The following is a 21,754-nucleotide window of genomic DNA, read 5'->3' as shown; positions in this document are numbered from 1 at the left end:
TGTCGATGAACAGCATCCTGACATAGATGTTTGCGTTGTCCAGGTGGTCTAAAGCTGTGCAGAGAGCCATAAGATTGAAGGCTCTTAAATCTGCCACTGACCTATTGTGGCGATAGGCAAATTACAATGGGTCCAGGTCCTTGCTGAGTCATGACCAACCTCTCAAAGCATTTCACCAGCATAGATGTGGGTGCTACCAGGCGATAGTCATTAAGGCAGCACACGTTATTATTCTCAGACACTGCTATAATTGTTGCCTTTTTGAAGTGGGAACTTCCGCCCATTGCAGTGAGGTTGAAAATATCCTTGAGTACTCCTGCTATTTGGTTAGCACAAGTTTTCAGAGCCTTACCAGGTACTCCACAGCAGGACTTTCCACCTTGCAAGGGTTCATCCTCTTTAAAGATGGCCTAACATCAGCCTCCAAGACAGAGCACAGGGTCACTGGGTGCAGCAGGGATCTTCACAGTTGCTGTTATGTTCTCCCTTTCAAAGCGGGCATAGAAGGTGTTGCTTCACTACCAAATGAATTCATCGCTGCCATTCATGCTTTGTAGGAAGTAATGTCTTGCAAACACTGCCAGAGTTGTCAAATATCCGATGTCTCCAACCTCGTTTGAAATAGTCTCTTTGCCCTTAAAATAGCCCTCTGCAAATCATACCTGATTTTTTTGGTACAGATCTGGGTCCCCAGAGTTAAATGCTACAGATCTAGCCTTCAGAAGACAACGTACCTCCTAGTTCATCCACAGCTTTTGGTTTGGGAAATGTACAGCAAGTCTTTGTAGGCACACACTCATCCACACAGGTTTTAATGAAGTCGGTAACAACTACAGCATACTCATCCAGATTCAAAGATGAATCCCTGAATACAGTCCAATCCACCGATCCAAAGCAGTCGTGTACTTGAATCTCCTATGGTCTCAGTCTCTGCCTGTACTGAGAGAGTAGAAGTGCAGCTAGGTGATCAGACTTCCCGAAGTGAGGATGTGGAATAGCACAGTAGGCACGCTTGATGGTGGTGTAGTAATGGTCCAGTGTGTTGTTTACTTTAGTATTGCAAGTAATCTGTTAATGGTAATTGCTTAGTGATTTTTTTCCAGTCTGGCCTGGTTAAAAATCCCCCAAATCAATGGTGAAGACGTCAGGGTGCGTTATTTCGTGCATGATGATCCTATTGCTCAGATCATCTAAAGCCTGAGGTGGAATGTATACTGCTACCAAAATGATCCCGGATATCTCCCGTGGTAGGTAAAATGGATGGCACTTAACTGTTAGATATTCCAGATCTGGTGAGCAGCATTGGGACAGCACTGATATATTTGTGCACCAAGAGCTGATCATGAGGCACACTCCTCTACCTCTGCTTTTGCGAGACTCTATAGACCTTTCCTGACGGAGTACAAAGGTCCCCTTTACTCCCACTCTGTCTCTTGGCAATCAGCCAATCCTCTATCCATGCTAGTATCCTTCCTGTAATACCAGGGGCTCTTAGTATATTAAACTATACACGAATACATTAAACAGCCTTACTCCAGGGCCAAGGTGCAAAATAAATCCAACAATCATACACAGCACAATGCACATACATACAAGATAGCAGTAACATAGTTAGTTACATAAAACAAGTGTAGTCAAAGTCCACGAGTCCATGAATGCAGCAACAATCTGCAGTCAAACTAACAGCTTGTCTTCTGCCGAACAAACACTGGAAGGTAGCATGGACACTGTGCCACACAGTCTCTGGCACCAGCTCCAACACCTCTCCTGGACAGCTGCACACAGGCAACACTTCAGCTTGAGGACTGGTCCTTGCTATGACTGAGGCCACACAGCTTCCCCCACTGTCTGTTCTGCCAATAAACCAGTGAACTGGCCTTGCAGCATTCCACATTACCAATGTCCAAAAGAGTCCTGTGATCACAAGAAATGTGACTAAGACAAACACTCACTACTAAACAGCACACAGACTCAGACACCTCTCTGTAGAAGGCAGCAACACAGTCCGCTCCAAGTCCACTTTCTTCACTAGCAAGCAATTCCTTGAGGTAGACATGCAGTAAGTTCTTAATATCCAGCAGGCTCTTGTGATTGCAAATGAGTTGGGTGGTTTTGTTCTGTGGCTCTCACTGTACCCATTTTAGCTAATTTAGCACCATCGCAAATACCCTAACCAGCTGCATCACCATCTGGTAAGGGAATTGCAGAATATTTGACCAAAAGTCCCTAAATAGGATTGAAAGGACTGAGAGGATCATTGGGGTTTCTCTTCTACCATCAGCAATACTTAATCAAGTGTGCTGTGTATGCAGGGCCTCAGCAATATCAATAATCCCTCCTAACTGTCCAACAATCTCTTTGAGCCCCTACCATCAGGTAGGAGGTACCGTAGCATTAGGACAGGAATTGTTAGGATGGGAAAGAGCTTCTTACTCCAGACTGTAAGACTACTGAACAACCTGCCACCACTCAGGTCTATCACACATGAAGCCCCAGTAGCGTTATACTGTTTACTTTTTAGCTTCTGTCGCAAAGCCACTTCATTATTTGCAAAAGTACCTGTGGTAATATTACTTTGTTGTGTGAATTACATGTAGTGTTGTGCACCTTGATCCAGAGGAACATTTCACTTGGCAGTATATATGTGTAAAGCTAAATGAATAAACTGAACTTGAGAAATGCTTGTATTAAAACATAGGGTTTCAGAGTAAAGTCCAGCACCATAACAATTCTTTTTATGTAAATGTTGTTACAAAATTGATGCATTTGCCAATCATCCTGGAGAGTTGAAAGGGTGTTTGAGAAACCTAAAGTGAACCACATGCTGAATAATAAGCATTTCTGAACAATTACAGGTGACTCCCAAATTGCATTCCTTGTTTTAAAAAAAGCCATTTCACAATTTTCACCTACATGTCAAGAAATGAAGAGTTCAGAATTAGTGTGTTGATTTACTTTTTCTTCCCACAAATTGAGCGATCACTTTATAATCCTATCTCATACTTGTGTGGTTATTTGCAAATTCTGTAAGGGATAATTTCTGTTACGTGAAAAGCCGTAAGACAGTAGTTTCCTCCGGTGGGTACGGGACTTTTAGTTGAACATTTAAGACAAATTGTGACATTTTTAGATAATAAGGAAATAGAGAGATAAAACACAAAAGTACAAGTGAGGGAAATTGATAATGTTCTGACAATGGGTCTTCAACTGAAATGCTAACTGCTTCTTTTTCCATAGATGTTGCACGACTCAACAATTTCCAATAATTAAAATTTTAAAACTTGAAAATTAAGTCCCAAAGTAGAATATGATCTTATTGAAAGGATCAGCAGGTGTATGGTTCAAACCCCTGAATTCTTAAATGATTAATCCCACTATTCAAAATTACAATGTCAGTCCAATTCTAGAATTACTTTCAGGTAAACATTCTCCACAGGCTCTCGAGACAGCAACACCTCTCAATATAGCATTTGATAAATAATATTTTCTAAAACAGCACAAGTCCACTAAAAAGAAACACAATCACTTCACTTTCTCCTACACAAGAAACAATGCAATTCTTCAACATTGTTGAGAATAAACTATTGTTTCCCACAAGTGATCAATTCTTGACATTAAGCAACAGGTGATAAGCAAGTTTGCTGCATAAAACAGTAATTATGGAATATGAACTAGATATTAGGATACAATACATGGGGAAAATCATTTTTAGGTTCATGACAATGAGAAAAGCAATTTGAGTTTTGTTAACAGTTAGCCTACTCCTTTTTTATCTTCAATCTTATTTGTTTATCAATTGCTTATGGCAGAGGTAGAATTAATGCACATTTAAGCCCTCATTTCAAGCAAAACAATATTTCAATTTGAAAACCAAAGCAGTTCAAGTATTTACTCTCAAAACTGTCACTTGAATATTAGATCAAATATAAAGCAAAGATTCTCATTTGATTCTGTATAACTTACTTCAGAATCAGGTTTAGTATCATTGGCATATGTCATGAAATATGTTAACTTAGGAGCAGTAGTTCAAAGCAATACATAATATAGAAAAAAATAAGTAAATCAATTACAGTATACATATATTGAATAGATTAAAATCCTGCAAAAAAACATTAAAAATGTGAGGTAGTGTTCATGGGTTCAATTATCACAAATTTGATCTGCTTTCCATTGCAGCATTCACAAGAGAACAAAGGGAAAAGAATAAAGTAAGTAAAGTTCAAACACCAAGTGCTTGGACAGAGGGACAGAATGAATCAAAAATCAGTAGAGCTGCAGATCAAGATTCCAATCACATTTGCATCACACTGAAGTCAGAGGAAAGAGTGGAAGATCACCAAGGATGCCTCCAGGAGAAAAGCATAAACAAATTGTTATTGTTTTAATTTACTTTATTTAGTCGAGATACAGCGTGGAATAAGACCTTTCAGCCCTTCAGGCCGTGCCGCCCAGCAACCCCCAATTTAACGCTAACCTAATTATGGGACAATTTAAAACATAGAAAACCTACAGCACAATACAGGACCTTTGGTCCACAATGCTGTGTCGAACATGTATTTACTTTAGAAATTACCTAGGGTTACCCATAGCCCTCCATTTTTCTAAGCTCACGTACCTATCCAGGAGTCTCTTAAAAGACCCTATCGTTTCCGCCTCCACCAACATCACTGGCAACCGATTCCACGCACTCATCACTCTCTGCGTAAAAAAAAACTTAACCCTGACATCTCCTTTGTACCTACTTACAAGCACCTTAAAACTATGCCCTCTCATGTTAGTCATTTCAGCCCTGGGAAAGAGCCTCTGACTATCCACACAATCAATGCCTCTCATCATCTTATACACCTACATGACCAATTAACCTACCTACCAGTAGGTCTTTGGACTGTGGGAGGAAACCAGAGAAAACCCACACTGTCATGGGGAGAACATGCTGTTATGAGTGATGAACAGACCTGATGGAAATAGGGGGTGCAGTGTTAACCATTCCTCCCCTCCTCCTGAGAACTATAAGAGAGAGCGAGAGCGAGAGAGCGATGAAGCAGAGGCAGGAACATCTGCTACAGATAACAGGGAGAGAGAGAGTGTTAATTTATTGTATTTTGACTCTTCCTGGATTATTTACCTTTCACTACAAGGACTTTACTTTGCTCGTTAACATTCCTCAGGAGATAGCAGGAGTGGCCTGATTTGATGGACACAATCATTCAGAGTTGATGGACAGCTGAGACTCCGTTAGTAGGGCCTGGGGAGACACCCTTCAGACACACCAGTGGACACTTACTGAGTGTTGTGAACCCACAAGAAGGTGGGGGCTTCAGGGACCGAATTAGGAGATCGGTCAATAAAGCTCACAGTGTGACAGCAGGGCCAGTGGGGACTTGTGCGTGTGTCCACTCATAACAGAGTGATGCCCACCACAGAAGAATGGCCTAGCTGAAGCACAGAGGGGTCATAACTGAATGGCCACAACGACACGACGGAATCAGAAAGCAACAGAAGGTTGGCCTGCTGCAGCTGCCTAATCTCTTGCTCTCTCTCTCTCTCTCCAACAGTTACAACACAACCATAACTACCTCAGCACGCATGAACTGAACTGAACTTTATACTCTTCTATGACAACTCATTTACCCCTAGACATTGATAGAGCTTGTTTATTGTTGCTTATTATTCCTACACCTTTAGGTTTATTACTGCTAACTTGTTTTATAAGTATATTTGCATTTTTGATACTGTATTGTGTAATTTACTAATAAACACCTTTGGTTTTGATACCACCAGACTCCAATGGATTCTCCTTTCTCTGCTGGTCTGACCAGTTACGGGGTACGTAACAATGCAAATGAAAACGTGCAAAGAATTGAACCTGGGCCACTGGTACTGTAAAGTGTTGTGCTAACCTCCAGTACACTGCCACCCTTTAATAGTAGAAAACTGGGAGAGTCACATGAGAACACAGAAGCAGGATTAAGTCACAGGGTCTCTTGAGAAATTCACTAAGAATGTGACTGATCTGGTGCCTCCAGTTCACTTTCCCAACCAAATCTCACAGCCTTCATTCAATTTCTTCAAAGATTCAAAATAAAAGTATTGCTCTCACCCTAAATAATAATTAACACCTACAACCAACCAAGAATGGAATACCAAAAGGACCTATATAAAGAAATTCAGCTGCCATCTCAATGTATCAGTACTGCCTCTATCTATTGATTATTGTTAGCAGATCAAGGCATCAAAATTGGCAGCAAACCTACTCTAAACATTTAGCCCTGATCTCTATCCACCTGTATGTTTTGGAGGAGGCAGTAAATTAAGTAAAGGAATCTCAAAGCACCTGGAAAATAAAGCAGTTTTACAATATCCTTCGATTGGTAGTACAGGTAAACTAAGTCTTTTCCCAAGCCAATATTCATAAAATCACAGGCAGCCAGCTCTAACGAGTGGGTCACACTATTTGCATGAATTCCCAAGGCAGCACACTACTCCAAACTCAAGTCACAAAAGTTTACCAAGAGGATGAAGTAAATGCTTAAAAGCAAGTCATTGTAGGGAAAAAATTAAATCTTCACTTGCTTATTGGAATTTTGATTTCACAACCAGTCAAAACATGTCAAAGCCCTCAAAAACATTATTGATAACATCTTAGCGGGCTCATTTAGTGCAGAATGTATAGATTGCACAAGCTTCAGCCACTGAAGATTCCAAAGAACTGGAGAAGTATTGGGGGACAAAGAAATGGCAGACAAATTGAAGTTTTTGCTTCAGTCTTCACTTAAGATACCAACAGCATGCTAGAAATTCAAGAGCGTCGGGGGGCAGAAGTGAATATAGATTCTACCATAAAGGAGAGGATCCTTGGGAAGGTAAAAGGCCTGAAGGTAAATAAGTCACATAGACCAGATGGACTATACTCCAGGGTTCAATAAAGAGGTAACCGAAGACTACGTGGAGGCACCAGTAATGATCTTTCAAGTAGTAATAGGTTCTGGAATATTTCCAGAGGATTGGAAAATTGCAAAAGTCACCCCAGTGTTCAAGAAAGAAGGGAAACATAAGAAAGGAAATTATAGGCCAGTTAGCCCAAACTCAAAGGTTGATAAGATGTTTCCGTCCATTTTTAATGATGAGGTTTCAGGGTACTTGAAGTCACATGATAAAATAGGCCAAAGTCGGCATGGTTTCCTTTAAAGGAAATCGTGCCTGACATATCTATTAGAATTCTTTGAGAAAATAACAGGTAGGATAGACAAGGGAGAGAGTCAGTAGATGTTGGTTACTTGGACTTCCAGAAGGCCTTCGACAGGGTACCACATGAGGTGTCTTAATAAGAAAAAAAGAGCCCATGGTATTACAGGAAAAATACTAGCATAGATAAATAATCTAACTGGCAGGAGGCAGAGTAGGAATTAGGGGACCTTTTCCTGGTTTGCTGCAGGTGACTATTGGTGTTCTGCAGGGGTCAGTGTTGTGATCTTTTCATGTTATGTCAATTTTTCAAGACGATGAAATTGATGGTTTTGTGGCCATGTTTGCATACTGTACGAAGGTAGGTGGAGTGGCATGTAGTGCTGAGGAAGTAGGGAGTTTGCAGAAGGACTTTGATTGAGAGAATGGACAAAGAAGTGGCATATAGAATATAGTGCAAGGAATTGTATGGTCATGCACTTTGGTAGCAAGAATAAAGGCACAGACCATTTTCTATATGGGGACAAAATTTAAAACTCAGATGAAAGGGACTTGGGGGTCCATGTACAGGAGTCCTTAAAGGCTAGCTTGCAGCTCGAGTCAGTGGTAAGGAAGGCTAATGCAATGTTAACATTCAATTTAAGAGGATGAGATAAAATAGCAAGGATGTAATGCAGAAGATTTAATCAGACATTGGTCAAACCGCACTTGGGAGTTTTGTGAGCAGTTTTGAGCCTCTTATCTAAAAGATGTGCTGACATTGGAGAGGTTTCAGAGGTGGTTTACAAAAATTATTCTGGAATGAAGGATTAATATAGGAGGGAGCGTTTGATGGCTCTGGGCCTAGACTCACTGGAGTTCAGAAGAATGTTAAGAGGGTGGAGGAAGAGATTTAGATAGAGTGGATACGGAGAGGACGTGTCCTACAATGGGAGAAGTCTATGACCACAGGGCACAGCCTCAGAATTGAACAAGAGATGAGGAGTGTCTTAAGCTGAGGTAGTGAATCTGTGGAATTCATTGCCACAGATGGCTGTGGAGGCCAAGTTGTAGGGTATATTTAGAGCAGAGGTTGATAGATTATTGATTAGTCAAAGCATCAAAGGTTATGGGAAGAAGGCAGGAAAATGCAGTTGAGTGGGATAATAAATTAGCCTTGATGAGGCTGAATGGCCTAATTCCGCTCCTATGCCTATCTTATGGTCGAATATCCCTTAATAGAGTGCAACTCCTAAGATCAAACATTAAACACTACAGGAATATTTAAATGTGAACAAAGTTTTCTTCACGCATTACAGAAATAAAAGGAAATTTAATTCTGCTACCTCAAAGAATGCTGGATAGACAAAATGTATCAACTTTACACAATATCCATATTCTGGATACTAAGAAAAATTAGTTTGTTGCCATTTACAAATGATGCTGTACCACAAGGTGCCCAACAACACAAAGCATACTTTGATACCAGCAGAAAATTCAGCATGACCAGCTGCATCCTGGTTTTCTCAAGGGCAAGACCAATATTGCACCATGACCATTATTCATGAATTAATTCTCAGACAATGTAGCTGGTATTTTATTGTTCAAGCTTTTAAAAAAAGTGTCAAAGTGGTCAGTGCATTTACACTCTCCACCCTACAACATTTCCCCAAAAAAACAAAGCCGGTCATTGATTGTCCAGACCTATGCCTTCGGTCATTTTGATTCTAGCATCAAATGTATCCATAATTACATTAATGAATTGTAGATATGTGACAAATCACTAGCTATGAAAAGAAAGACCGCCAACTAACTCAATCGGGGCAAGGACACAGCTTTTCATGCAGCAAATAAGCAGAATGTAGTCACATGTTTGCTCATGACTGCATTCTGGCACTAACTCTTAACTTACTGAATGAAAAGCCTGGTAATTAAACATATCACTAAAACAGGTAGATATTCAAATCCAAATTTCCTCCAAATCAGAGACTCTACAAAATTTGTTTAACTTCAGTTTGCAAAGAAAGTCAATATCTGAGAGCAGTAGAGACATGTTCTCACTTACTATGCAGATATTAACACAAAGATTATGTAACCACTGCTTTGGATCTCTTCAAAATGGGGAATTTTCTTATTTAATCATGGAGAGTAACTGCCTTCCTTTCTGTTCTCCAAGTGACCTCATATTTTTCAATCCAACCAGTATTCTACACATCTACTCATCTGCCCAGAAATCAGAAAAGCACTGCAGCAAGTGCTAAAGTATTTTGCAATTTTCAAGAAAGTGAATTGCACAATCAAAAAAAGTGTCATTCTAGATTTTACTATCATCCAGAATTTATATCCTCGGCTGGGGAAGGAATGGTTGCTCTATTAATATGGCACTCCATAAAAATGAGACAAGTATTCTCTTAAGTACCAAGTCAGTTGTTTTATAATAGATTGGCAGGCATATGGAACTAGGTCCAATTCTGATCAACTTATAGCTTCACCCAAGTCAGTCATACAGCACAAACTGGCTCTTTGGCCCACCATGTCCTAAGAAAACAATCAACTAATTACACAAACCAGTACTTAGTGCACAGCCATTTATGTCATAGTGATTAATATACTCATTTAGACACACAAACATGGTGACAGTTTCTGCCTCCACCATCCACTCAAGCACATGGCCTATATTCCAATCAGGTTTGGTAAAAAGAAATCCTTCCACAGACCCTTTCTAAACCTCTATTCCTTGCCTTCAGATTCACTTACTTACGAGCACACCAAAACAGTGAAAAGTGTAGTTTGCATTTACACCCTACACAACCTATGGATGTGCTGAGGGCAGTCCACAAGTGTTGCAACACATTCCTACACGAGCATAGCATGCCCACAATGTTCAGCATTATCATATGCCCTCTGGGATTCAGACATCCCCAAGAAATGTTTATACATTACCTCTATATATGCTCCTCAAGCTGATGTAGATCAGGCCCCTCCTCAATCCTCTATGTCCTATGAAAAACCCAGCCTATCCCTTCTCCCCAAGCAACATTCTAATTAACTTTATAAACTGATCTAAATACATGGCATGCAAGACAAATGTTTCACTGTACTTCGATACATGTGACAATAATAAACCAGTTTTACACTCTGCAACATGTGCTGGTGAGGCCAGAAATAGGTGGACAGTACAAGTGACTAAAGAGCTGATGCAAGAGGGAAGGCTTCCAACAAGCTACAGCCAAATTCAAGCAAGACCAATATCCATGTGGTAAGGTTTACCAGTAAGGTCCAGGAGTGTTTAAACTTGTGTGACGAGGTTTTAGGAACCAAGAGCATTAGGTCAGCAGGTGGAATGATCAAAGAGCTATAGGTCAAATCTAACAGCAAAAACAGGTAGGGCCAGGATAATGTAACACAGCAGGAACAATAGCTTAAACTGTATTTAAATATAATTAATGTAACAGGCAAGGCAGATATGCTTACAGTCTGGATCAGCACATGGAACTACAAAGTTGTTACTATTACAAAAACTTGGTTGCAAGAATGGCTGAATTGGCAGCTCAGCATCCCAACATAGAGATGTTTGAGACATGAGAGACTGATGGAAAAAGTTGGGAAGTTACATTACTGATTAGGGTAATTATCACTGCTGCACTAGGAGATCCTTTTGGGTTTATCTAGTGAGGCCCTATAATAGAATTTAGGAATGAATAATCATTCTGATGCAGTTATACTGTCAGCCCCCAAGTAACCAGACATGCAGGCAAAACAGAGAAAGATTAAAAAAAAACACACACAAAAGTTATTGCAGCAAGTGATTTTAGACTTCCCCAGTAAAGGTGACCCCCCCCTTTACAAAAGGTAGAGAGTTCCTATGAAACCTTTCTTAAGCCAATATGGCGTAAAGCAAAGAACCATTAATTTATATGGGAAAAAATTTTGTAAAAGCGAAAATCCTCTTTGTAATGCGAAAACAGGTTACTAATGTAGGTCTTTCGTAAAAGCGAAGTGGCGATTAGCAAACATTCGTAAAGCGGGGGACGCCTGTACTGACTGGGACTTCTTTACTGCCAAGGGCTCAGAAGGGGCAGAGCTCATTAAGTGTATCCAAGTGGGTTTATTGAAACAATATATAAATAGTCAAAATATAAATGGGGCTGTAGTAGATTTAATTTTGGGAAATGAGACTGTTCAGAAGATCAAAGTTTTATACTGTTATAATTGCACAGCTGTAAGATAATTATGTAAAGACTAATCCTCAGGTGAAAGTACTGAAATAGGAACACCTGTCTGAAGGCAAATCCATATCTGAAATGAATTGTTTGAAGGTCTGTTGATTAGAATTCAGAACCTGTGATGATGAAACACAAGAATGGCAAGTTTCAGGAGCCTTGAATAACAAGAACATTGCTTAAAAAAATGCACATGCAAGGCTTAGGAAGGTGACATTAGACACACCTTGAGGAATTTAAAGAAAGATGGAAAAAATTTAATCAAGAAATTGAGAAAGCAAAAAGGTATGTCCTTGGCAAGGATTAAGGAGAACCCCAATGTATTTATACTTTTATTACAAGAAAGCCTACCTGAGGACATTTATGCATGGGAAAGTGTGTGAGGATCTTAATGAGCATTTTGCACTTTTTTAAAAAAAAGTCTGAGATACAGCACACAACAGGCTCCTCCAGTCCTTTGAGCCACACCCCCCAGAAATCCACCCCCCCCCCCCCAATTTAATCCTAGTCTAATCACAGGATAATTTACAATTATCAATTAACCAACTGACTGTGGGAGGAAACCCGAGCACCTGGAAGAAACCTATGTAGTCACAGGGGAAGCGTACAAACTCTAAACAGGCAGTGGCAAGAATTGAACCCTATACTGTAAAGTGCGTGTCACCCCATGCATTGTGTTTGTGCCAGAGGGATGTAGATAATGGTGTGATTAAGAAGGGATGTTTTGATATTCTACAGCAACAAAGGTGGTGATGTTGGGTTTTATGAAGTACATTAAGGTGGACATGATAGGATCTATCCCAGAATACCAAGGGAAGCAAGGGAGGAGATTGTTTTATCCTTGACATCTCTAAGCATGGACAAGATGCCAAGTCAGGAGAATAGCTAATGTTGATCCATTGTTTAAGAGAAACTGGGACAAAACTGGAATTATAGACCAGTTAAACTTGTAGCAGTAATAGAGATTTTTTTTAAAAAATGATTCTTAGGGATAGTCACTCACATTTGGAAAGGCTGTCTAAGGATATTACAGGATATACATCAGTTGGAATATTTTTGGAGATAAATTTGGAAATCATGCTGCAAATATGCAGTTTTGGTTTGTTTACATTTGGAATATTGTGTGCTACTCTGGTTGCCATGCTATAGGAGGGACCTGGAGGCTCTGTCGAGGGTTCAAAAGAGATTCATCATAAGCTTTTTTTTTGGGGGGGGGAGATTAAATGAGATTTGAGGGGCAAGGTATTTAGAAAGCGGTAGATGTCTGGAAATTATTATAACCTTTAAGGGGCATTTAACTACACATAAATGGGCAGGAAAGAGTGACATCGATATGCTGGTACATGGAATTACAGGTGTCCCCCACTTTACGAATGTTTGCTTCACACCGCTTCACTTTTACAAAAGACCTCCATTAGTAACCTGTTTTCACATTACAAAGAGGATTTTCGCTTTTGCAAAAATGTTTCCCATATAAACAAATGGTTCTTTGCTTTATGCCATTTCGGCTTAAGAAAGGCTTCATAGGAACGCTCTACCTTTCAAAAAAGGGTGGGGGACACACACACCTGTAGTTACATCTGCACCCTAATTGGCACAGACGAAATGGGCCTATTATACTTGTGTTGTACTTTTCTATTATCTATATTGCAATATTCCAGCTAACCAATGCTTGATACAAGTTGTACTATAAATACCAAATTTGACATGACAGCCATCAGATATACCCCAAAGGGAGAATGATATTATAAACCAAAATTCAAGTGTACTTCTCATAGAACGTAAACTGGTGTTGGGAAACTTTAACCAGGAATTCACATAGTACTTCTCATAGAACGTAAACTGGTGTTGGGAAACTTTAACCAGGAATTCACTACAGCATGATTTTGGAGACCCAGTACTAGAAAAAGGTTGACAGAGTGCAGTGTTGGAGAAAAGTTACAGCTTTTCAGAAAAACCTGTAGAGTTTTAACTCCACTGTATCTAAGAGCACAACCTAGAGAGTAACCAATGTGGTTTATGAGAAAAGAAACTGTTTACAGGGCAAGCTCATGGAATAAATTTCTTTATATTCTTGTATTTTCAAGCAATGCTGCAAGTCCTGCTCTTTCAACTGCCACTGTAAAGCGATGTGCTAGCCACTACACTACCATTCCTACCATGATTTCCTTGTATCTGAAATCATTGCTCTTACAACTGCAGTTCAGTGGAGAATACCAGTATATTGTTATATATTCCTATAGTTAGCCAACATTTCAGGAGGAAATTTAGGAATTTGTTGACCATGATCAGACTTAAAGGGAGGGTAATGTTTTTAACTTCTCAATCCTTTCATAAATCATGTCTTGCAGACGTAAAACAAATAGAACAATTCTTGGTCTTAGTTCTCCCACACCCAAATGAAGAACTTCAGCTATCAAAATTAATGTATAAAGGGCTCAATTTATGTCTGTATTTACACAAGTGGTCAGGAAGCATTTAAATTTGCTTAGACACCAACAATATCAGGAATTTAATGCCTGCCACAAATTGCCCTTAGATGGCACAGAGTTGTCCCCATGAATTGCTCCACTTCTTCAGAAAATACTTCCATAATGCTATCAGGTAGGGAATACTGATTTAGACTCAGAGATGATAAAACTGTTGTACTTTTCCAAGTAAAAACACATGCACAACTTAGAAGAGAACCTGAGGATAGTAATGCTTCTACATGGTTGAAGCTCTCATTTCAGTCTAACAGGTCAAGAATTAATATTTCAAGTCATTAGTATTTGAGGATTATATTTTGGATTTTCAACATCAACAGGATTTTTGATTGGATGGTGCTCAGCTCCACACACAAAATGCTGGAGAAACTCAGCAATGAGGTGGCATCTATGGAGAAAAATAAACAGAAAAGGAGAGGATGTTCCAAGCAGACACCAGAATAATAAGGTGAAGAACGGGAATGATTACATAATGGCAGTTATTAAGAGAAAACAGGTGAGGGGGAAGGTAGTATGAAGTAAGGAGCTGGGAGATGATAGGTGCTAGAGACAAGGGGCTGAAGGAATCAGAGAATAGTTAACCATGGAATAAAGGGGAGGAGAGACACCAAGGGGAGGAAATGGGTAGGTGAGGACAGAAGGGGTAAGAGGAGAACCAGAATGGGGGAAACAGAACTGGAGAAGGGAGAGGGGGTAAATTGCAGTGAGAAATCAAGACCAATGTCTTATCTGGTTGGAGGCACCCAGACAGAACATGAAGGGTTACTCATTCAAATTGTGTATGGCCTCAGTGGCAGTGAAGTTGTCCATAGACTAACATGTCAAAATGGGAAGTCAGTCACTCTGACCCATCTTTATTCTCCAGTCCTGCTAAAGGGTCTTAGCCCCAAACATTCACTGTACTCTTTTCCATAGATGCTGCCTGGCCTGCTGAGTTCCTCCAGCAATGTTTGTGTGTTGCTTGAATTTCTAGCATCTGCAGATTTTCTCATTTGTGATTGGTTTACCAGAGAAAGTGCAATTAATGAATTATTAGTATAAAGTCAAAGACAGCATAAAGGAAAAGAAAGCAACTAAGAGTCAAGGGAAGTTATGAGGATTGAGAAACTCGTAAAAAAAAACAAAGGCAACTAAAAGAGCCATAAAGAGAGAATTGATGAAATATGAAGGGAAGCTAGCCAATAACACACGAGGATACCAAAAGTTCTTTCAAATAAACAAAGAGTAAGAGGTGAGGATGGCTATCAGATCACTGAAAATTACATTGAAGAGGTAGCAAGAGAAGACAAAGAAATGGTAGACAAATGCATTAGTATTTTGCATCAGTCTTCACTGTGAACAACATTGGCAGTATGCCAGAAATTTGAAAGTGTCAGGGGGTAAGAGTGAGTGTAGTTGCTATTACTCTTGGGAAGCTGAAAGGTCTGAAAGTAGAGAAGTCACCGAACCAGAAGGATAAATTCCAGGGTTTTGAAAGGGGTAGCTGAAGAGATTGCAAAGGAATTATTGGAGATCTTTCAAGAATTACTTAAAATGATCAAGAATTACTAATTACCAAGAATTAAGGGAGGCAAACAGAAGAAAGGAAATTATAGGCCAGTTCGGCCAACTTCAGTGGTTGGGAAGATGCTAGAGTCAATTAAGGATGAAACTTCAGGGTACTTGAAGGTGCCTAATAAAATAGGCCAAAGTCAACATGGTTTCCTTAAAGGGATAGAAAAGGAGAGTCAGTGAATGTTATTTACTTGCTTTTCAGATGGCCTTTCACAAGGTGCCACATGAGGCTGCTTAACAAGAATCCATAATACTACAGAAAAGATAAGCCGAATGGCAGGAGGCAAAGATTTAGAATAAAGGGGGCATTTTCTGGTTGGCTGTTGGTGACTAGTGGTATTCCGCAGGGATCAGTGTTTGGACCCCCTTTTTCTGCTACATGTCAATGATCTGTATGATAGAATTGACAGGTCAGTGGTGAACAAAACAAAGATAGGTGGAGTGGCAGGTAGTATTAAGGAAGTAGGGACTCTGCATAAGGACTAGTCCTAGACAGATTGGGAAGAACCCAAAGTGTATCTTAGGTGTTCTATCATGGAAAGCCTCATTGGGAACAGTGCAAAGGAGTTAGAAGATATAAGAAAAGGGCTTAGCACTTTTTGCAGTGATAGGGTAGAAAGAGATGTCTCTTCAGCTGCCCTCAAAGCAACAGTCATCCAGGCAAATTGACAATATTTCCACCAGGTTACAAATCCTGTAGATAGTAAAATGGAGGTGAAGGGAACAACTCAGCTCAGAATACCAGGCATCTAACCTGATCTTTTAGCTACTGTGCTATCTGGCTATTCTAGTCAGAAATCTGGTCAGTGGGTGATTCTCCCAAAAATGCGAGGTGACAGTTTGGTAATAGTAATGCCACAAATCAAGTTAGGGGTTAAACTTGAAGACAGGAAACATCTGACACTTAAGGCATGAATATTAGCTGCCACTAATCAGATAGCTGCCCAGGTCTTGCTCCAACAAAGAACTGCTTAACTTGATGAAATTTTGGAGATAGAACCAAACGTTGTTCAACCAGCCCTACTTCTGACCTTATTTTGGAAGAACGGTCATTGAAGCAACTGAAGATAGTTGAGCCCATGCCACTTAATTGAAGACCTTCAGTAATTGGGCAGCTTGAAGCATAGTGGTGAGCATAACACTATTACACCACAAGCAACCAAGGTTCAATTCCTGTTACTGTCTGCAAGGAGCTTGCATGTTCTCCCCATGATTGTGAGCTTTCTCCAGGTGCTCTGCTTTCCTCCTGCATTCCAAAAGATGTATGGTTTAGTTGGTTGGTGGTCACATGGGAGAAATTGGGTGGCACTGGCTCGTGGGCTGAAAGGGCCCATTACTGGGCTTGAACTCTAAGTAAATGCCAAGGGTGAGATATTGACAGCCACAAATCTTTCACCTTCGAGCAAGACAACTCCAGGAACTTATGAATGCCAGTACTTATCTATAAAGTATTACATGCTGCAACCCAAACGGCCTCTTAGAGAAATAAATCACTCAACAGCAAGCTCTCTCGAACTGCAAAGCTATGCAATTCATTTTTACTAGTTATGGCTGAGTTAAATTGCAACCAGAACTCTCTCTTTAAAAAAATTCAACAATACAGCAATACTTTGAAAAGCAAGTTGTAAATGGGGCAATGTTCTGAGAAAAGGCCTTATGATTTCCTACGGAGAAAATGCTATTAGTGAAGGAGCAAAATGTGATTGAACCATAATCTTAAACACTGGGGTTACTGGGATTGATTATAAAAATGCTTTATTTAATAACATTTTCCATTTATTCTGCAGATTTACTAATAAGAAAATGGAAATTTTCATAAATGTTCTAGCATTTTATTAGCTACCCTCATCAGCAGTGGATTCAGTGATTGAGTAATTAAGCACCAACTCATCCAAAGTCTTTAAATGGACGAGAGCTGCAAAGGAATGGTACCCCATCCCACCAGGTATAATTATACTTAAGGTAAATACGAAACTAGAAACATACTGTCAAATTTCATATTTTCAACAGGTTATTCATCCTTAACTTAGAGTTTTGGATAATGAGCCAGAAAAGGAAGAAATGCAGCTTATACAGCATATACATGGCCAGGAAAGCCCTAGAATCAATCCAGGTCAACACTGAATTAGTTCATCTTAAATAAGGTCACTATATTTGGAATCCTACCCTGTGTTGGTTCCATTTATGAGTGCAGTCTACTGCTCTCCTGATAATAGGTGTATTTATACAGTACCTTAAATATCCCATGGTGTGCTGTCTATACCCAGGTAGAGTAACTGATTAAATGGCACATCTCCCAATAACATTGTGTTTACATTAATTTTCATAAGACTCACATAATAAATTTGATACAAATGTGAGCACCTTGTGAACCTCAGATCTTCAAAGTTGGTCTCATAAGACACGGCACAATACAAGCCATTTTCATTATCAATTGAAAGTGCATGGAACTCAGGGATGAGATTATTGATTCTGGTTATAAAAATTCTGGTTACATTTAATGTTGAACTTTGTGTCAGTAATGTATCAAATCTCCACAGAATTCAAAAGTTATCATAGGCTGGTTTTAAAGTTGGCATATTCCCCTCCCAATACACAACCAAGAGAAATCAGTGAGTTGGGGTGGAAGAAATCAAAGGCATTATTAAATTAAGCATATAAAGAGGGGAATCTTCACAGACTTAATTTAATATTGTCAGAGTAGAGGCACAGCTTTCAAAAGATCCAATAGTACAGCAATAGACTCAGTAACAATTATTCCAAATCTTTAGACTTATTCCAGACAAACGTAGGAACAGGGCCATTTATATCAACCACCACTCCTTAACATCAAACTTTGGCTAAGTGATGAGTCACAAAGTCATGGGTTGAAATTCCATGAAATTCCACTCCAGGATGTGAGCTAATAATTCAGACTAAAGATTTCTGCAGTGCTGGGAGGGTGTTTCATTCACAAAGGGGCAATCTATTGAACAAAACATCACCAGTCTAACACTTCCAAATGAATACAAAAGGTCAGATGGCATTATGCAAAGGACAGAAAGTTCTGGTCAATTTGCCCAATATTAACTTTCAACCAATGTAAGTGATCAGATTTACTGCTATCTGTTGGAGTTTGCAAAGGAAACATCCTTTGTAAGTCGCAAATTAGAGTGAGTGAATGTCTTTGAAAGCTCATTCTAAAAGTTTCTCTATTAAACATGAAATATGTTAATAAATATGGCAAAGTAACAAATAATATCTCCACAAGTATCATTATATTTAGTTGGAACACATACCAAATTTAGAAAAGTGCTTACCAAACTAAAGACAATTTATCTGCCTTCCTAAAGAAAATTACAAATTTCATTTCATTGATGTCTCAAGAAAATGCACTGTTTAAAATATTAGTTATACAAAAATATATATTCAATAATGTAGTTACACATCAGGTCTTAATACAGGTATTTAAATACCTTTGGGGTAATTTTTAAAATTCAATTAGGATACTTTCAAATACACTAAAATACCCAATAAAATTCTCAAACTGAGATGAGAAACCTTATTTTTTTTTCATGGAGACTTTAATAAAGCCTTTTTTTAAAAAAAAGAGCTCAAGACAAAGTACATCATAAGATTTTGTCACATAAGCACCACATCAAATAATGAGTATTAAAAGGTGGGGGGGGAGGGAGGAAAAAGAAATGGATGGAATCGCACTTTTATAGATTCATCTTTACCTACCAACCACGATTGGGTACACAATACTAAAGAACACTGACAGCTATAAAGAGGAGCTAAAGAGTTATCAATACGTGACACACGAGGGCTATTTTCTGGGAAGAAGGGGAAGAATACATATGCCATATTCAAAAGCGAATGAAATGAGAACGTTTATCTACATTAAATTTGAAAGCCATGTGCTAACCCGACCATTTAACAAAAGTCAAATATCCCGTCTGTACCTCCAGAGCCTTCAGAAAATGGTCTGAAGAAAGACCTTATTTCGTCGCTCACCGTGTCGATGCAGTCCAATACATGCGAGAGGTTAAAGGGAACATGCATTCCTGTCGTACGGATTTACACTTTCAACCAGTTTTAATATAACACCGATATTTCGAAGATTATTTTGTCAGAAGATGCCCTTTGTGAGTACAGGCACGGATTGTATTCATTTACCTCAGCTTATCCACAGAAGCCCCACTTCCAGGAACATCGCTGCCCGTCAGGCAGCAGAAACAAAATGAAGGAGGGTTTTCGCCTGTGGAAAGAACCGGGAACTCGGCTTGATCCGGAAAGGGGGGTGAAAAAAGGAGAAGACCGCCGACAAACCAGCCCCACCACCCCGCCCTGGCCTGGCCTGGCAGCAACCGGGTGAAGATTCCACGGAGAGGATGGGGAAAGCCGACAGTCGGCGGGGCACTCCGGCCGCTGCTCCCCGCTCCTACCCCGGCCGCAGCTCGACGGCAGCCAATATCCACCCGCGGCGAGGAGCGAGATTGATGGGAACGTGACCACCCTAACCTGCTGGCGGAAACTCCATGACGACGAGAGATTGACGGCGCCACCCCGCCACTGGGAAGGCGCCTGTTTGAAGGCTCATAGCAAACCGGCAGCCAATGGGAGGTAGGGTGGGATGAGGGGCGGGGTGAGGAGGGATGCGTAACGAGCCTTTGAGCTGAGACTCTCACTCTCTGCCCCCACAACATCCAAGTATCTGGAACGAGGTCCAGGACGCGCTGAATGCCAGCAAGAACCCAGGTTAGGAAAAAAAGGCAGACGGTTATCATTAGCACATAATGATATTTGCATAATTCATGAAACTAACTGTGGTTACATAAAGGCCCATTCTAGACATAGAATATTCTTACATTTTACCTCAAAATATCAGTGACCGCCTCATAATAATGGAGTAGTTCAAATTAAAAAGCCATTTTTGGATTTCAATGGCTAACTATATAAAACAATACAATACACAAATTGATAATTCTAGAATTAAATTTGCTTACTTGGATCTTAAAACCATTGTTTTGTAAATTATTTGAAAGGTGCATTAAAATTGCTTGCCAATTATGAATACTTTGACTAGATTTTATCTAAGGATTTAGAGCTCGCATGAAATATCTAGTGCAGAATTACTTGAAGAGTTGGTAATCTTCCAGTCTCTCATCATCAATGCTTGCTGACCCACATTGGCATTTAATAAAACAATGCTCTTGTCCAACTCCAGGAGCATTGGGAAGTAGGGGTGAGGAGAAGAGGTTTAGTGGGTTGACTTTTTTCACTGTTCTATTCAGTTCTCCAGTGATAGATCCGCAAATTTACAACCAGCTAGTTTAAGTCCAAGACCTACAGGAACAGAAAAATAGCAGCTGTCTCCTTTATATTGTTTTAACCTCCTCCACTCCCAACTCACTATGATTTCATTTTAATTAGTTCACCAATGACTTTCACCTGCCAAGACTTCAAGCTCTTGAATTTAAACCCAAAAGTATTCCTCCTTTAACACTTCCCTAACCAGCCAAATTCTTTGACAAAGCTTTTGGTTGTCTAACCTAACAGTTCCCTTCAAACTTCATTAGAACATGGGAGTATGAAGTTCCCTGGGATATTTTAAAAGACTGCTTTCCACTTGATCTTTCCTCCCACAGTTTCCTGCTGAACACTCTCAAATAGGTCAAATCCCCACTTCTGCTGAGGTGTACAATGAGTTCTGTACATCTTTTGCCACGTTAACAAGAGCTAAAACTGCAGGACGGGCATCATATGTAAGATCCCCTAGGGACCCAAAGGGCCCAACCACAGACCCTATTCCTAAATTTCTCAAGAGTAAAAAATTATATATATGGGTGCAACACACACAAAATGTTGGAGGAACTTATTTTTTCTCCAGTCCTGATGAAGGGTCGCAGCCTGAAACATTGACTGTACTCTTTTTCCATCGATGCTGCCTAGCCTGCTGAGTTCCTCCAGCATTTTGTGTGCACTGCTTTGATTTCCTGCATCTGCAGATTTTCTCTTGTTTATATATGGAAACAATAACTTTCTACAGGTGGCATCTACGGCCAGGTGTCTATGCTTAGACAGCTTTGCTTTAGAAGTCAAGGTGATTGTTACTCCTTTGACTCCTGATTATTCCAGTGGGACTGGCTATTACCTTCCCTGTACCTCAGCTCCAGTCACTATTAGGGCTCCCTTATAAATACATCAACTGAGCTGTAACCCCTTAGTGTATGATTCATGCGGGACGTAAGAGGAAATTGCCTACACTCAATGTCATGTACCCAGGAAATAGACATGATTACTTTTCCATGGTCCTTGACCAGTGAAAGCAGCACTAAGTTGCAT

At 39.9% G+C, this 21,754-nt stretch overlaps 1 protein-coding gene across 1 annotated transcript in view; it reads right to left on the bottom strand.

The window, feature by feature from the left end:
• The window catches only part of socs5a (suppressor of cytokine signaling 5a), a 60,421-nt gene extending 40,469 nt beyond the window's left edge, over positions 1-19,952 (bottom strand). Inside the window, exon 1 of the mRNA XM_059985748.1 lies at positions 19,586-19,952. The gene's annotated coding sequence lies outside the window, so the exon portion shown is untranslated. The remainder of the gene's footprint in view (positions 1-19,585) is intronic.
• Between the last annotated feature and the right edge of the window lie 1,802 nt (positions 19,953-21,754).

This window comes from Hypanus sabinus, chromosome 12 (assembly GCF_030144855.1).
Source record: "Hypanus sabinus isolate sHypSab1 chromosome 12, sHypSab1.hap1, whole genome shotgun sequence".
Lineage (NCBI taxonomy): Eukaryota > Metazoa > Chordata > Chondrichthyes > Myliobatiformes > Dasyatidae > Hypanus > Hypanus sabinus.
The sequence above is the reverse complement of the archived record's forward strand: the minus strand, read 5'-3'. Positions and strand labels throughout refer to the sequence as shown.